Source organism: Berghia stephanieae, chromosome 1 (genome assembly GCF_034508935.2).
Source record: "Berghia stephanieae isolate SIO BIC M18660-M18661 chromosome 1, UCSD_Bste_1.3, whole genome shotgun sequence".
In the NCBI taxonomy this organism is placed as follows: Eukaryota; Metazoa; Mollusca; class Gastropoda; order Nudibranchia; family Aeolidiidae; genus Berghia; species Berghia stephanieae.
In genome coordinates, this window is record NC_088360.1 from 63,398,417 (window position 1) to 63,411,315 (window position 12,899).

Consider the following 12,899-nt stretch of genomic DNA (forward strand, 5'->3'; position numbering starts at 1 on the left):
TCTTAAATTAATACGCGTCTTTCCAGAGTACAGCAGTTATAAAGTGAGTCATAAAAAGGTAGTAAAAGTAATCTTTTAAGCCAGAGCCATTAGGCCCATGGATCCGGAGTTGATCCCGGTTTCTATAGCGTGAAACGAAGAATAGCAATTGCTTGCTAACCTTTGGATAGGACACTACTCTATCGCAAAGTGCTTTCCGTCGGATCTAACAGACCCAGCTACCCAATGGTTGCTGAGTGGATACGGCGGGGTGGGGGGGGGGGGGTGGTCAGAGAAAATCTCGACATCGATCCTGGTCCCTTTGATTGTGAAGCGAGTGCTCTACCAACTGACATCTCGGGACCCCCAATACGATACGAGTTATGTCAGAGTTTAAATGTAGGCATGTTGATCTTTTCATAATCGTGTCTATCTGGTTTATATCAAGAGCATCGTTGCTTATTTTTCACAGGTGTACTTTTGTAGTTTGAAAGCCAAAAGTCTATTGTTATAAAGAAATGGCAAACTGAAATTCCCGATCTAGACAAAATTGAACTCGCGATGTTATTGTTGTCTTAATTCTAAATATTATGATTGAGACATAATTTTCATTTATTATTAAACTTTATTATACTCAATGACAAGATAAAAGTTTGTTGGAATCAAGGTAAACAATACGCATAAAAATAATTTTCGGAGTCTTACCCTTCAATATTCGCAAAAATCCAATGACATTTTTTTTCATTCGTAGCAATTAACTACTTTTTCAATGCGCCATGTTGAGCGAATTATTAAACAAATGAACTGCGCTTTTTTGCTATTTTAATATTAGGCCACAATTTCAACAAAGCGGCTTTTGGTCCATCATGTTTTGTGCACACGTTCCCGGAAGTTGGATACACTTCAAAAGAGCATCACAGAGGTCCTTGAGAGGAGCGATGCAGATGCTGAAAGGAAGGAGTAGAATGTAGAGCCAGGCAACGAAACAGGCAATAGGCCAACCGAGAAAGATGAGGATTATTAGCCAGATGAGAGCCCACAAAATACCAGCTCCATCACCGCCCTTTCCTTTTCCTGTTCCTTCGCCGGCACTCATTGCTTTGGATTATTTGATTATCTTCCCCTGGAAACATATTGGTAAAAACAAAAACGTTAAATGCGTTAAATACAAACATTGATAACGGCGAGAAACACACACACACACACACAAACGCGCGCACGCAGAGAGAGAGAGAGAGAGAGAGAGAGAGAGAGAGAGAGAGAGAGAGAGAAGATTGAATGTGATGATGAAATGAGGATAAAGAAAAGAACTATGAGAGGGTGAGGAGGAGGAGTTTGTTATTCTCTGTATTTTTTTTTTCGTATTTGACCAGGCTTTCTTGCAGTTGTGGGTCATGTTTGTTCTGGTTATCATTTCCTTCCATCTTTCTGATTTTGTTTCGGCAATGGAAGTCATTAAGGACTCACCAAGTTGGACCGTTTCTTCAGCAAATGGATCTGTTTGTAGGGTGTAGATAAAGAGCTGGGGGTGGGGGGGGGGAGAGAGAAGATGGAAAGAGAGCAAGTAGAGGATTAATAGAAGAGGTGTGGGAAGGAAGAACAACAAAGGAATACTCTTCTATGGTATAATATCACATCGAAGTGCCTACTTTCAATTCTGAGAATTTCCACCTCACCTACTGTCATGTCCTGGCTATATGTCACTATTGATTTGTCTTTGACGTAGATAGTTCTACGTGAATATTGCTGCCATGTTGTATGACTAGATGCATACCAGGGTCTTGTGCGTCTCTTGTAGACAGTATGTTTGCCTTGAGGTTCTATCTTTATTGATGAAAATCCTCCGGCGTTGAAGCTAGCGATCCTAAAGTTGTCCATGATGAGGGCCGAGGCGCTATCCTTTTACCACCCTGACCATGGAAGGGTTTCTGTTGGTGTTGTGCGTGTTGTAGCAATCGGTCTCCAGCGAAGGATTCCAGGGACGCGACGTAGACGCTTTCTACATGTCCCCCAAACCAAAATCACAGCACAGACCGAGCTTCATTGAGGTAGGACCAGTCATTAGACTCCACGAGAGCAAACCTCTACACAGATTCAATTTTCGGAAGGCAAAATGGGTAAAATTCTCGTCAGACATAAATGACATCATCAACAACATCGATCCAGTTCACAAAACCTACGACCAGTTCCAGAAGCGTGTTAGGAGAGTTGCCAAAAACCCATTCCTTGAGGCTGCAGGATATCCTATACACCATGCCAACAGCAAGACAGCAAGGAACTTCATAAACAGTATGTGGAGGCTTACGAAACAGATCCATTTGCTGAAGAAACGGTCCAACTTGGTGAGACCTTAATGACTTCCATTGCCGAAGCAAAATCAGAAAGATGGAAGGAAATGATAACCAGAACAAACATGACCCACAACTGCAAGAAAGCCTGGTCAAATATGAAAAAAATACAGAGAATAACAAACAAACCAAGGTTGCAGCGGTGACACCAAACGATGTAGCAAACCAACTTATCAAAAATGGAAAACCAACACACAGAGAAAAGAGCAAACTTGAGGAAATTAAAAGGGAAATGGAAAAGATGACCCAAGAAAGTGAACAGGAAGTAGACCCGGTCTGCATCGACGAATTGGAATCAGCTCTTGAGCACTCCAAACCCGGTAAAGCGGCTTGTCTAGTTGGCATCACTGCAGAAATGATAAAGCATTTCGGTCGCTCAACAAAGACATGGTTACTAACTCTTATCAACAACTGTATTGAATCATGCACAATACCAATGCTTTGGCGACAAGCAAGAGTGATAGCTCTACTAAAAACTGGAAGAGACCCAAATTGCAGCAAGAGCTACAGACCGATATCCCTCCTCTGCATACTGTACAAAGTATATGAGCGCATGATACTAGCCAGGATTTCCCAAACAGTAGAAGAACATCTGTCACCTGGCCAAGCTGATTTCCGCCCTGGAAGATCATACTGTGACCAACTCATGAACTTGACACAATACATCGAAATGGCTACGAGAACAAACAAATTACAGGCGCTGTGTTCGTGGACCCAACAGCTGCCTATGGCACAGTAAATCACAGGAAACTGTTCCTAAAGGTTGCAAGGGTAACTCGTAACACAAAAGTAATTGCAATAATAAAATCCCTTTTGTCAAACAGTCGGTTTTTGTGGAAATAGATGGGAAGAAAAGCAGATGGAGATCACAGAAGATAGGACTCCCTCAAGGATCGGTGCTTGTACTTATCCTTTTCAATGTCAATACCAACGACCAACCTGAGTTTGAGAACATCCGGAGGTTTCTCTATGCTGAAGATCTGTGTTTTGCGTCCCAGACCTCTGATTTCAAGACCATTGAGGAGAGACTAACAGATGCCCTGAAGACACTCTCTGAGTATTATTTAAAGAAGTCACTAAATGCCAACCCAGGAAAAACTCAAGTGTGCCCTCAATTCCAAAAAACCGCCAAGTCAACAGAAAACTGAACATCTCCTGGAATGGGAACATATTTTAGTACAGCACATTACCCGTGTACCTAGGTGTCACCTTAGACCGCACATTGTCCTTCTCTCATCACACAAAGAAGACAAAAGCAACGGTGCCCACAAGAAACAACCTCCTAAGAAAACTGGCAAACACTACATTGGGAGCAGATCCAAATACAGTCAGGACAACCGCACTAGCCCTCTGCTTTTTTATCAGCCGAATACACCTCATCAGTCTGATCAAGATCCTGCTATGCCAAAAGATTGACACTGAGCTACATAACATCTGCCGGCTCATTACTGGTAAATGAAAACCGACTACAGTTCCAGTCCTCCATCGGCTGTGTGGCATTGTACCTCCCCACATTCGAAGAGCCACTGACTCCAACGCCCAGAAATATAAACAGCACAAAAAGTATGCATCAATCAGCGTATCGAAATCACCACACCATTGACAGTGCACTGTTAACAACTGCCAATGATCCTTTTAACGCCAAGTGACGGCGGAAAACGTCTCTGTTCTTACTCCCTTAGACTTTTCTGCTGCATTTGATACGATTGGCACTTTAAACCATGCAGAAGGCAATCTAAATATTTTGGAACGGTGAGCTATGTCCTGACTTGGTTTAGGTCAAACTTCACAGGGCGATCTCATGAAATAATTGCCAATAGAAACTCTTCTGATGGGTTCCTTTTAACTTGTGGTGTTCCATGGGGCCTATGTTGTTATTTTGTTATTTCTGCCTGTTGCTTTAGTCATACATTTACAGAACTTAACCACCTTGTGTATAATAATGACAGTACTCTAAAGATCTCCCACTTTTGACCAATATTAAATTGTGAACAGAGTCCATTTAAGTTGAAAAAAGACAAGACAGAATTTGATGTATACTCATTTCGCACCATACAGTTTTCAAAGATTGCAAAAGACAGACCACTATCATTGGATCAATGATTTAAGAAGAAATACCAGAATGAAACAGTTCCTCTCTCACTAACTGAAAATCCTCATACCATCAATCATTCCCCTTAGATCACTATGATTCTCTCCTCGCTATTCCCAATGACGCCAAACTAAATAAATTTTAATTGCAGCGAGTAAAAAATAATGCTACAAGATTAATACTTAGGAAATCATAATATTTGACAGCCCGATATCAATAAAAAATACATTGGTACTGGTTACCTGTTTAGGCTAGGCTAGAGTATAAGGTGTCTTTCTCTTGTTTAAAAGCTATTACTGATCTGTCTCTCTTGATTTCAGGAAATAATAAACTTAATATTTCTAAGAAAATGCTTTGGAGACCTTCTCTATGTTTGGCCCTTCCTCTTGTCCCCCCCCCCCCCTCCCCCGGAACCTGTTCGATTAACTGCTAGCCATAGAATTATAAAGACAATTCTAAGAACACATTTTTTCACAAGCATCTCTTGAGAATGACAGCGATGTAAAACATTAGCTTCTCTCACGCAAATTTATACTGATAATGTGTTGATGTTTCTCTTTAATATATAATATACATATATATATATATATATATATATATATATATATATAATATATATATATATATATATATATACATTTATTTAAATATATCTATATATATATATATATATATATATATATATATATATATATATATATATATATATACATCCTTTCTTTTAAAAATATAGCCTTGTGGAGAACATTGTGCTTATTTGAGTCAATAAAAAAAAAATTATACGGCGCACAACTCTACTGAAAGATTTGAGCATTAGAAATGTATTTTTTTACAGATAAATAAACGGATAACTTGATTTCTTTTTATAATTTTACGTCGGTTTGAAAGTTCGTTGAGTCATAAAATACGTACCGACGACACGAACACTCTCAAAAACAACCAGTTTCGACACTGTAAAAAGTTGTCAGTTTGGCGTTTTTCGTTGTATTTGAAATAATGTATTCACATAATGTAAATGTTGCTGCTCGAAGCTCGAAGAAATAAACAATAATGTGAACTTGAATGTAAGCTTCAATTTAATTACAAAAACAGATCAAATAAACGTTTCGTGTTTCCCATTTATCAACAAAATAGGATGAATGAAACACCACAGATGAATAAGATAATGTGGTAGTGGCGTTATTAAGATGAATAAACAAAAACATTGATGGGCAGGAAATAGTATGCTCCTTTGTAAGGAAGCACGAATTAAAATAGAATACTAGATAATTCTAAAAGGTGCTCAATTAATTAAGTGAAAAGATGGGAGGCGGGGAGAAACTGTGTAATGCAGTTTAGAAAATGAAATATAAAAACGTGTTGACTGTTGTTGGAAAATAAATACAAAAAATAATAAATAAGGGATGTCGGTATAAGTATAAATCATTAGTGACAGCAGCAGGACGTCATCTGTGGTGTTTCATTCATCCTGTTTTGTTGATAATCGGGAAACCCGAAACGTTCATTCGATCTGTTTTTGTAATTAAATTGAAGCTTACATTCAATTTCACATTATTATTTATTTGTATTCACTTAATTACTTTAAGGATTTCAGATCTACACTAAGTTTTCAACAGATTTCATCTATTTATGACATCAAGTATTATTATTGCACCTTTGATGCTTTCAATGTGATAGTTTCGGGTGGATAATACCCAGGTTTAACTTATGGCCACACCCTCAACTCTATCTATCCAGTATAAACATCAATACAGAAATTCTATAGTGAGGAGCTGTCCGATTGGCTTTTTTCAGCAAGTCGTGGCATTCATAATGATATCATTCACTTGATCACATTAAGGTATTCGGATTTACAGAAATTTTAAATAAGTTTCACCAATTAACAACATTAACTAATATTACTGCTGATACACGATACCATCCAACTCCAATCTTTCTTTGAAAAATGGTATCTAAAAATGAATACTACAAAGACAGTGAGTACGCTTTTCCATCTCGATAATCACAAGGCAAACCAAAAACTCGCCATAAACGTTAAAAATTCCATCCACCCATACGACCCAAACCCTAAGTACCTTGGAGTGACTTTAGATCGAACACTCTCATACAAACATCTAGAAAATACAGCCAATAAACTACGTAAACGAAACGGAATCGTAAGAAAAATTGCCGGAACATCTTGGGGTGCAACTCCGTCAGTCCTAAGGACATCATCTCTTGCTCTCTCGTACAGTGTCGCAGAGTATTGTGCTCCAGTATGGTCCAGATCCTCTCACAAACACAAAATAGACACTCTACTAAACGACACAATGAGAACCGTCTCAGGCACCCTCAAATCAACACCAACCCCATCGCTCCCTGTTATGAGCGCAATCGCCCCACCTCACCTACGTCGAGAATCAGCATGTCAAAAACAGTTCAAACGTCTGGATAATACCTCAATTCTGACTCCACTTAAAGAAATAATAGAGTCGGCCCCTAAAACAGCTCGCCTCAAATCAACGAAACCCTATTACAATACCAGAAATGACAATTTTGACCTAGAGGAGGCCTGGCGAAAGGAATGGAAACAAAAACCACCAAAGGCTAGTGAAATTATTGAAGAACCAACGAACATACCACTGCCTGGTTTCCATACTCTTACAAGAAAAGAATGGTCAACATGCAACAGAATAAGATCTAGGCATTGTAGAACAGCCTCAGACTTGCATCGATGGGGTTATGCATCATCTCCAAAATGCCCAGCATGCGATGACCCTTGCCAAGATATGGACCACATCATTTTGAAGTGCCCCGCAACAGCACCCCCAGGCGTCTACCAAATGATTCATGAGGCGGACAGTGCTTTCGCGGATTGGGTGAAGCGAAACAACGTGGAATTGTAGCCATACGAAACTACTACTACTGCTGATATTACTGTCGTTTGTATGCCATCGATGTGATAATTATTGCCCTGGGAAATATTTAGTTAAACGTTATTGGCAAACTGTCAATAGGAGCGATCTATATTCATGTTTTCGTCCAACCTATTCATCGATCACATGAATTTTTGCTGTACGATTGGAATTTTCTCAATGTATCTAAACACGCTGCTTTATTTATGAACGTTGTAAACATACCCATGTATCATGCTGAGCAAAATGGCCAATTGTGACGTTGGTTATTCTTAAAATGTGAACACTTTTCACTATGTGGGTAATTTTGAGCACACTTTGCAATGTGACCAATGACCTCGAGCACATGGAAATGTAATATAGATCGTACCCATTGTATCTGTCCTGCTTCTAGTCCGAACAAACCAAAAATAGACATATTATTATGATGGAATACTTGATACTGTTCGCGGCTGCTTCAGATTTTCATTTGGCCTCAGGATTAAAGTGGTCAAGACACCCATTTTCTTTCATGTAAGTAAGATCAGTGTATATTACTTAGTTTTGAATTACGGGCAAACTCTCAATTTTACCAATCAACAGTCAAAACATGATCACCAAAGTACTGTACTACTGTACTGGACATTCCGAAAGCTCCTACATCCCCAATATTCTTTCAATTTGTATTTTCACCGTTGATCTTTTGTCAGGCGTTTATTTATTCAATTTGTCATAATATAGAAGCATTTTAAAAACTCTAGAACAAACCTTGATAGATTTGTGAAAGTTTAAAATTTCCTAATTTGACTATTGTTTTGATTCTCGGCCGCCATTTTGATTTGTGAAGTATTGAAAAGTAGTGCAAAGCAGTCCGAGGGTTTTTTTTCTATTAGGGTAAGTTCGAGACCGGAGGATTTTTTTAAAAATTAGGGTTAGCCATAAGTCTTAGCAAAGGTGCTAGGGTGTTTGTTTTTCCTATTACTATTAGGGTTAGTTAAAGGTATAGGTTTTATTTTTTCTTGGTGTTAGTTGAGGGAATATTATTTGAGTTGTTTCCCTTTGTAGGAGCTTTCGGAAAGCCTCCCCAGGATCGTCATTCAATTCTGCTCACGTCTGCTACTTCAGGTTTATTTTTGCAGTTGATTTTCTTACCACAACCTGTTTTCACACACGGACAACTGTATGTTGCTGTGTCACGGGTCAGAGGCTATAGTGGCTTACACTTCATGTTGGGCCACACAGAAAAATCAACAGAGGATATACCAAGTTACACAGACAACGTTGTTTACCAATCTGCCCTCATTAATTGATGGTGGGTACAATATCGAATGAAAATAGTTCTTTCCCCTCGAAATTGTGGGCTTTTTACTAGTATATATATATATATATATATATATATATATATATATATATATATATATATATATATATATATATGTATATATATATATATATGTATATATATATATATATATATATATATATATATAATGAGCTTTTATATAGAGCAATATCCACTAAACGTGCTCAAAGCGCTTTACAAGAGGTCCCAGACCAACTACAAAACGTAACATGTAGAACGACGGCATTACAATTTTTTTCGACATAAACAACGCTGTTAACGGCCAGGTACTCATTTTACACCTGAGCACGTTGAGAGAATGTGATTAAAGAGCCTTTTCCAAGTACTCGACTATGCGGCCAGCGGGGATCGCGGGGCACACACACACACACACACACACACACACACACACACACACACTTATATCAGTCCTGACGATGGCTGAAAGACCTGAAACATCGATGTAGACTGACTCCAACATCATGGTAAATATTACAATTATATATATATATATATATATATATATATATATGTGTGTGTGTGTGTGTGTGTGTGTGTGTGTGTGTATAATTACAATAATTTATTTAATTATTATCTTAGGAGGTTGGAGCATTTGGTTGGAAACTCCAGGTAGTAGGGAGGTTGAATATGGAAGTCTAGCTTCAGGCTTTGTTAGGAGAGAGCATGGGCCCCTCTCTCTCCCACCCCCAAGTAGTGTAATATTTTAATATGACATCTATGGAACAATACATTTTCTCAGCACATGTTCCTCTGCTTTACCTTCACTTGACCGCGATACTTTAAAGAAGACATCGTTTTTTTAAAAACTGTACCATTCACAGATGCAGAATGTTTCTATGACTTGTCTTTGTTGAATTTTAAGACGAAGTTGACATATGGGTGATTTGTCTTTGTATATATGGATAATGTTTACGTAAAACTCGCGTTAGTCTATTGAGATGCTTTGAAAAAGGACGCTTCTTTTCATAAACAAATCCATTCAGAATTGAAGAAAAGTCTTGTTATTTACCTTAACTTTTGAACATTGAAACGTATATGATTTCGGGGCAAGAGATGTGTCCCTCTGAAAGCCGTCCCTTGAGTTCGGCCATATTCGAGATACTTTTGTCTTCCCATTACAAATAAATCTTTTGCATAAAAACGACTTGTGTGTTTGCTTTCAGTATTTTTATTTTCTTTCTTTCTTTCTATTTTTTGTTTTGTTTGTTTGTTTGCTTTTTATTTTGATATAGGCATATTTTAGTTTGTTGCAGCTTTTTCATTCTTCCAAACTTTCTTTCATTGGTTCTACAAAAAGTGACAAGGTCAGTTCCCAGATTGAACTGTCCACTCTTAAAGGATTTTAATGACGTCGCATGTAGCATGATTTATTTCAATAATTTGCTTCTGTTTAAAAGTTGTGATACCGTCTGACTACGTCTATTATCCATCCTTTCGGGCTTTCGGAAAGAATATATATAAATTCGGTTTCCGATTGGAGACGACAATCTCAAAACCCCAGGTTTTATAATTATAATTTACAAACTGTGGTTTGTTATGTTTGAGAGGGTTGGCTTTTCGTGGTTGCTGCCGAAAGGCCTTTCCATTCATATGTGGTAATCGTTGGGTGATTATTGTAGCATGAAATGACACTTTACTCAAGATAAGCCACGGGTGAAAAATCTTTCTAGGGTGTAGGGTGTGTGTGTGTGTGTGTGTGTGTGTGTGTGTGTGTGTGTGTGTGTGTGTGTGTGTGCGTTTGTGTGAGATATAATATAATTTATTTAAGACAACAAATCATAATAAGAAAATAAAATTACCAGGTAAGTCTAGATGTCTTTGAATGAAGTCTTCGTTCTTTTGCAAGCGTTGTTATGGACACGGACAGCACATTATTGTGCAATGCTGAACACACTTTTTATTTTGAGAAAAATGCTTTCGTGGCGCGTACAATAATCTGACATAAGAGATTTTCCTTTGCCCATCCCTCTCCCACACCTAATCAACATCCTCCTCTTCTTCTTTTCCTTTTCCCAAGTTTGCTTCTACTACCACTACAACAATATTTACCCCTGCTACTACTACCACTATTACTACTACTACTACTACTACTACTACTACTACTACTACTACTACTACTGCTACTACTACTACTACTACTACTACTACTACTACTACTACTACTACTACTACTACTACTACTACCACTTCTACTACTACTACTACAATACTACTACTACTACTACTACTACTACTACTACTACTACTACTACTACTACTACTACTACTACTACTACTACTACTATTATTATTATTATTATTATTATTATTATCATTATTATTATTATTATTATTATTATTATTATTATTATTATTATTATTATTATTATTATTATTATTATTATTATTAGGCTAGCACTATTCAGTATCTGATACTGAATAGTGGTTTTGCACTGTTCAGTATCAGATACTGAATAGCGGTTTTCCACTATTCAGTATCTGATACTGAATAGTGGTTTTGTACTATTCAGTATCTGACACTGAATAGTGGTTTTGCACTATAATACGGTGTTTTTTTTCTGAAACCTGACAAAGTTATGGGAAGAGGGCAGCTGTGGGAGTAAATCTGGGACTCAGAGAAGTGTACACCTGTGGGGAGTGAACCCGGGACTGGGTTTCGTCGGGCTTCGTAATAAAAAGCAATTACTTTTTTACGAAACCCGACGACACCTGGCAATATCCGGCAAAGTTATGGGAGGTATGCAGCAGCGTGTGTGTGTGTGTAAGGGGGGGGGGGGGGGGGGCGAGAGGAGGGGATGAACCTGAGATTCAGGGAAGTGTACACCAGTGGGGAGTGAACCTGGGACTCTGGGTTTTGTAAAACAGCAATAACAAAATGGGGGAGTGGGGGGGGGGGGGGGGGGGGTTACGTTTTTACGAAACCCGACAATATGCGGCAAAGTTATGGAAAGTAGGCAAAGCGTGGAGACTGAACCTGAGACAGTGAAGTGTACACCAGTGGGGAGTGAACCTGAGACTATGGTTTTCGGCGGCCTTCAGCTAATTTCATATAAAAGCAATTACTTTTTTAACGAAACCCAACGAAACCTGGCAATATCCGACAAAGTTATGGGTAGTAGGCAACAGTGGGGAGTGAACCTGAGATCCATGGAAATGTACACCAGTGGGGAGTGAACCTGGGTCTGGGTTTCGGCGGGTTTTGTAAAAAAAAAAAGCAATTACTTTTTTGTTTACGAAATGCGCCAAATCCCAAAAGAATGGGGCAAAGTTATGGAAAGTAGGCAAATAATGGGGAGTGAACCTGAGACTAAGGGAAGTGCACACCAGTGGGGAGTGAACCTGAGACTATGGTTTTTGGCGGTTTTCAGCTAGTTTCACATAAAAGCAATTACCTTTTTACGAAACCTGGCAATATCCGACAAAGTTATGGGAAGTAGGCAACAGTGGGGAGGGAACTTGAGATTCATGGAAGTGTACACCAGTGGGGAGTGAACCTGGGTCTGGATTTCGGCGGGTTTTGTAAAAAAAAAGCAATTACTTTTTGTTTACGAATTGCCAACAAAATGGGGCAAAGTTATGGAAAGTAGGCAAATAATGGGGAGTGAACCTGAGACTAAGGGAAGTGTACACCAGTGGGGAGTGAACCTGAGACTATGGTTTTCGGCGGGTTTCAGTGCGATTCACATAAAAGCAATTACTTTTTTACGAAACCCGGCAATATCCGACAAAGTTATGGGAAGTAGGCAACAGTGGGGAGTGAACCTGAGATTCATGGAAGTGTATACCAGTGGGGAGTAAACCTGGGACTATGGTTTTCGGTGGGTTTCAGCAAGTTTCATATAAAAGCAATTGCCTTTTTACGAAACCCGACGAAAACCTGGCAATATCGGAGAAAGTTATGGGTAGTAGGCAACAGTGGGGCGTGAACCTGAGATTCGGGAAAGTGTACACTAGTGGGGAGTGAACCTGGGACTGGGTTTTGGCGGGTTTTGAAAAAAAAACAAAAGCAATCACTTTTTGTTTACGAAATGCACCAAATCCAACAAAATGGGGCAAAGTTATGGAAAGTAGGGAAATAATGGGGAGTGAACCTGAGACTAAGGGAAGTGTACACCAGTGGGGAGTGAACCTGAGACTATGGTTTTCGGCGGGTTTCAGTGCGATTCACATAAAAGCAATTACTTTTTTACGAATCCCAGCAACATCCGACAAAGTTATGGGAAGTAGGCAACAGTGGGGAGTGA

General features: G+C 38.8%; 1 protein-coding gene and 1 long non-coding RNA gene across 2 annotated transcripts in view; one reads left to right on the forward strand and one right to left on the reverse strand.

Moving 5' to 3' along the window:
- The window catches only part of LOC144979209 (uncharacterized), a 60,518-nt gene that overhangs the window by 19,151 nt on the left and 28,468 nt on the right, over nt 1–12,899 (forward strand). The gene's annotated exons all lie outside the window — the stretch shown is intronic.
- LOC144964415 (uncharacterized) lies at nt 585–10,611 on the reverse strand. Its single transcript, XR_013643832.1, has 2 exons — nt 10,455–10,611; nt 585–1,102 (listed from the first exon to the last, which is right to left on the reverse strand). It is a non-coding gene; the product is annotated as an uncharacterized LOC144964415 (long non-coding RNA).